We start from the raw sequence: 6,118 nt of genomic DNA, 5'->3' as shown, positions 1-6,118 counted from the left end.
AGTGGAACGCGTTCCTGTCTTTAGTCGCTGCTGTTACCTCTCTTTATACTAGTGCACGATTCCTATACTTGTTTTTTTTTTTTTTTTTTTTTTGAAAGATGGGACATGACAGTTAAGCGGCCGAGCTTGGAACTACAGTGCTATGTTGCCAATATGGACTACCACGCTGCCAGCTGATGGAAGCTAGCAATTGTCGTTAATATAGCTGACGTTGAAACATTCATTGACAACTGATGCGAAGGTAAGAAAACAATACAAAAATCGACAGAGAATCAAACACGAACCGTGTCAATGCTAACATTGTCTGCACAATAAATGTCGCCAAGAGTAGGCTACTATTAACCACACGCCACGTGTGAATTGTAAGTTTGGCCACTCAACCGTTGTTACCATAGCAACAGGCCTACCACGCTATGTGACAATCAGTTGTTTTTCCGATCGCAACTCTCCTGTCATGTCCCATCTTTAAAAAAAAAAAAAACAAGTATAGGTGGCGTGTTTCAGTTGAGTAGTCGGCACATCGAGTAGGAGACATAAACATTGTGAGGTTATTCAACGGTGTGTTTCGGTGCAGACGTGTTCATGACAGTAATTTACTACTTATAAGTTATTTGTAATTGCCTTAATTCACTGTTACAGTTGTGATTATGTAAAGACATTGATTTTCTGGAATATGACTTAATAAACACGTTAAAATTCTGACTCATTACTGAATAGCATGTCTGTAAATAAAGTGGAGGGAAAAGAAGAAGAAAATTGTGAAGCGAATTCGTGAAGATTGTCATAGAGGTGGTTCAACGAGGCAGTAACAGAGGACTAGACTTACTGGTAAGATTTTCTAGTTTCGTAAAGCGTATACATAGGCCCTAATAATTATATAGGTGGACGGGTAATTTCTTATAAGCTGTCGATATTCCTTATGTCACTTTTGCACTTACCTGACCGTTGTCCTATTCCCGCCCGTCTTCCGTGTCGCACGCTGCGCTGTACAAGTTATCTTCCTTTTCTAAATCTGTACCAATTCCATTTTCCATATCTGTGGTATATGCTTACAATGCTTTTTATAAACGTGATGAACTTTTCGGCATACTACTGCATGTCAAAATGTTAGCTATAGCTGGGAAAATGTGCTATGTTATAGGCATACATTGCGTGCCCGAAATGCTAGCGTTTTCGCATTCTTTTACTATATTTCTCACAACATTTTCACTGCTTTCGCTGTTCTTTACACAGCTCTTTTCAGAGGAATAGCTAGGCCACTATTTTTTCTTCTTTACGAACTTAAATACATTAATTTTTATCTTTCTACTTTGCGAACATATTTTGCCCGCGGTGACTTCCTAGGCTGAGTTTCCATGTTTCAAAATTACACAATGCTACCACCACAATCTAGTATATATGTATAGTCACGAAGCTGAATACGTAGTAAATATGCATCCATAGATAGTTATTAACCACTAGGATCGCTAATATCGCCTCATTACAGAAAATGCGTAATAGTACTGGCACAGTCTATTGTTCCTAGCACCCTCATAATTCAAGCTTCGTGAATGTAGATTATATACTAGACTGTGCTATCACTACGTATAGAATACTTCCGAAGCAATGTTGCCAACTGTACAATATGGATCGTGCATGTGCGATAATTTGGTATGATGTACGATCGTGCGATCCGCGGATAGTGCGTAAAATGTGGGATCCTATCGGCAAAGAGGGTAAAACATGTCAAAAGGAGAGGATTTTAAATATTTACTAGGGACTACAATGAAATTTTATACATACGTTTCTCCAGTATTACGGGTATATTTCATTTATGAAGTTATAGTAGTTTCTGCATGTAGCACTTTTGCGTTACAATTATTGTAAAAGTCGATTGTCGCAAAACATATTTCTACAAACATTGCTCTCCTATGTCTCCAAGCCCAGGTGACATGACATCTTGATTTTGGTGAACATTATTATATCGACAAGAAACCACGTAGTGACCAGTGTTGCCAACAGTTGTTCATATAATGCCGCTAGATGGCTTTCGAAAACCCGCGATTTTCTAACAAAAATCTCTAGATTTTAATGCGTATTTATTATTTAATTTAATAATAATAATAATAATGATAATAATAACAATAACAACTATAGGTGAAGGTAGAGCATCCAGCCGCCAATGTAACGAATATTGCACCATTTGTATCATTGCCAATGTGGCGCTATAAAGCAATTTTGAACACTTTTATCACAGTCACGAAACATTTCAATTCTTATTGCACTGTAAGTTATATATGGAATTATCACTACATTAACATATTCGTTATTTTACAAAATACACACTGAACGAACTAAATGTAATGACGAAAGTTTCTCCCCGACATCACGATCCACACTTCCACTAGGTTGCACCCGACACGGAATATAGCAGGGATGGCAATATATGCAAACGAAATAATACTAAATGTGAGGAATGTTATACTACAGGCAGGCTTATGTAATATTATGTGACAGGTTAGGTTAGATTGGGGTGTGTTATGTGACAGGTTAGGTTATATTAGGTATGTAGTATTATGTGAGAGGTTAGCTTAGATTAGACTAGGTGTGTAGTATTATTAGACTACTATGTTGATGATAATGAAACCCCCTCAATTTTCTCACTCAAATACGTCACATTCACGAAATATGGCCGTGTTCTCCATTCACGCATATCGATTTTATTATGTATGGCATGTACGAGTATTTGGGGCGAGTTGGGTGAACATTTGGCTCTCCCAGTAATCATATTTAATTTCCAGTACTCCATATTTATAAAACGTGTAATAGTCAACACCCTAGATCATAGTCAACACTGTCACGGTATACATCTTATACATAATATTCTTTAAGCAATTGCATTTACTCTGTCTGTATTCTGTAATCTCTATATAGGCCTACTACAGTCAATGTTGTCACGTGAAGTACTAGTGCACGGCGGCAACAGATGTTCGAGTTTTAACGTTTGAATAGAATGCCGCCGCACTTACATTTTATTGTTGTCCGATTGTTAGAATCGACCGGTATTAAACTTGCAAAATAACAATAACACTAATGTGAATTTCATTTCAGAAACATTAAAGATTAAAAACCGCTAGTATTCCCGCTAAGCGGGATAATACAATTTTACCCGCGAGACGGTTATCCAAAAAACCTAGATTTAGCGGGAAAACCGCTGAATTGGCAACACTGGTAGTGACCATTACTTGTGGCTATTTAAAAATGATGCTGACAAACATTCCTTTGTTTATTTCCAAATATCTCAGAGAAATGGTCTCGCCAATCCTCTCGATAGTCTAAACATAACAACTGTTGCCACGTATGTAGTAAGTAATAAGTTGTTTGTAATGTTTTGAGAACCCCGTAACAGAGAAAGGAAATAAACATATTCAATTATGGGCCTATTTTGTACATACAAAGGAACAGGGAACAGCCTGTTATATATGGTACTTGCTTGTGCCAGTCGTGTTTCATGGTAGTGTACAGGCAGTAAGAAATCAGATGTCATTGTGATAAGTTGTGACGTGGGGTCCTACTCCCAAAAAATCTACATCCACTGTACCTAAATATACAGGACGGAAATAAAATTGTGGAAAATTATGTTAAACAATTCCTTAATTTAAAGCTTGGTTTTGCTCTGATGAAACAAACTGTAGTCCACACCTGTGGAGTAACGGTCAGCGCATCTGGCCGCGAAACCAGGTGGCCCGGGTTCGAATCCCGGTCGGGGCAAGTTACCTGGTTGAGGTTTTTTCCGGGGTTTTCCCTCAACCCAATACGAGCAAATGCTGGGTAACTTTCGGTGCTGGACCCCGGACTCATTTCACCGACATTACCACCATCATTTCATTCAGACGCTAAATAATCTAGATGTTGATACAGTGTCGTAAAATAACCCAATAAAAAACAAAAGGACTATTGTACTCCAACCAGGAGAAAGTCTCAGGGGAATGAGACGCAGCGGGGTAATGCTATGAATAAATGTTGATGTCATAAGATGTCATAAGGTCACACACGTGGGTACACGCGTCTCCATTGCCTAACTATCAAAGCACAAACGATAACACTGATACACACATATCTATACTACCCTAGTTACAAAATTAGATCACGGTTAATCTCCTGGTCTTTTAATCCCTCCATACAGGAAATAAGATATGCAGGAGAGAGCATGTTTTTTAAACTGACGGTAATATTATCTATCTACTTCGCTCCAATAGATGCCGCAATAGTAAGCACATTTCTTTCAAGGTTAATCTCCTGGTTGGAGAACAGTAGATACAGATTCTGACTCTTACAGTACATTCCTGCTGTTGTTGATCCTACTGAAGATCCTCCCAAGGTACGGAGACAACAAAGTGTTTAAAAATAATTTTATGTGCTGAATTTTAATTTTCAACAATGATTTTTTTGTAAGAATTAAAAGAACGACAATTTGGAACCAATTGTGCAATCTAATCAAGCCTCAGGGCTGGCAATGCTGTTCCGAAGTAGCTTTCTTTCCGCAGTGACAGAGCAACAACTGATTGCATCAATAGAAACAAGCTGTCACGAGTAATAAACATACCTCCATATAAGCCTACTGCATAAATACAGCTTGAATGATTCATCGAAGTGTGTGGGAGAGAGACATACGGTACGCTAGACGCAAGGCAACAGAGCGGACATTTTCTATTGGTAGCAACCCACCAGTCATCGAATATACCGTCCACTATAGTCTAGCGTGTACTCAAGCATTTTTTAAAAACAGAACTCTAAGTACGATGCTACTAGCCCATAACCGATAATTTTTTTAGCCTAGTCTTAAGGTGAATGACGATTTCTTTCTTATCAGAGCCATTACAGGAAGGACATACGTCACTGTTTTCGGCTCCTAGTTGTCCACAACACAACAAACTGTAGTCTCTGACGTGTAAAACGACACACTATTATAGAGGAGAGGAAATAAATTAAATCTTAACTTTACATACATATTTGCACAGAAAAATTTTCACATAGCAATGGTTTAACAAATTACACGTAATAAAACACCAAATATATATAATGATATTAAGTTTTATCATAAGATTACGGTACATGTAACGATTTTGACAAAACAAATTAAAATGGATGAAATTCCGCTTTGGGAATATTTATCAAAAAGACGGAATGAACCAGGGAATGTTGGGGCACTGCCACTCACAGGAATGATAACTCTGACAGTGAATGTAGCACTTGCAGATATCTGCAGCCAAGAGCATTCCCGCCACCGTGGCCGTCCAAATGAGAATTCCGCACACAATTCCTATGATGACGCAAAGCATCATCCCATTCGTAGTGGATGAGCTGTGAACAAGAGGAATATTATGGAAAAATTAGTACATTCTGAACTGATTGGGAATGGAGAAAGCCTACACCTACCAACAATTCCATGATCAATACAATAAAACAAATTTAGCTCTGTCCATACTTGGCGTGATGATTATAGGGTGAAAGATAATAATTTCCAGAAGTACTTCAGGGTCTGCTCAGGTTCCTAGTAATGAGATTGAAAAGAGACCAGAGGTAGCGCTGAACTCAACTAGTTTTAATGGGAGGTCCAGAAGGAATGAGAGCTCTAACTTGTAGCCTCTAGTACAGACCTCAATTGTGTATATGCAGACTCTTTACTACAGATAGTCAGAAATGATTTTCACTAATGGTCCAAATTATGTGAGATGAAATATATATCGAACGTTTACCTCAGAGGCGTTAATATGTACAGATACGGAAATAAAATTTGGAGCTCCCTTAATGCATACGTTTCGCTTACAACACACTGCGCATTTGCAGCAAACAAGAGCCCCTGTATATGTGCTTCTTGTGGACAGTCTTGTGAAATTGTTGCCTACATACAGGTAGAATCCATCAAGACTCGCTCCAAATTTTAATTCCGTATTTTTAAGTACAAGAGAATTGCTAGGTTTTGTCCACCCTTCTCGCTTCTGTTTCTTAAAAAATGCGATAATGGAACATTAATACAATCAAAATAGCTGCGGAAACACAGGCACTAAAAACTACCAAATTCTCTGTCATAATCTTAATATATCAGACCCTCTCAAGAGATGAGGAGCCGTCAGTT

General features: G+C 38.2%; 1 protein-coding gene across 1 annotated transcript in view; it reads left to right on the top strand.

The window, feature by feature from the left end:
- Nucleotides 1–507: 507 nt before the first annotated feature.
- Nucleotides 508–6,118, top strand: part of LOC138701410 (spermine oxidase-like) — a 213,356-nt gene continuing 207,745 nt past the window's right edge. The window contains exon 1 of the mRNA XM_069828269.1: nucleotides 508–828. The gene's annotated coding sequence lies outside the window, so the exon portion shown is untranslated. The remainder of the gene's footprint in view (nucleotides 829–6,118) is intronic.

Source organism: Periplaneta americana, chromosome 6 (genome assembly GCF_040183065.1).
Source record: "Periplaneta americana isolate PAMFEO1 chromosome 6, P.americana_PAMFEO1_priV1, whole genome shotgun sequence".
NCBI lineage: Eukaryota > Metazoa > Arthropoda > Insecta > Blattodea > Blattidae > Periplaneta > Periplaneta americana.
This window is presented reverse-complemented; position numbering and strand designations above follow the sequence as displayed.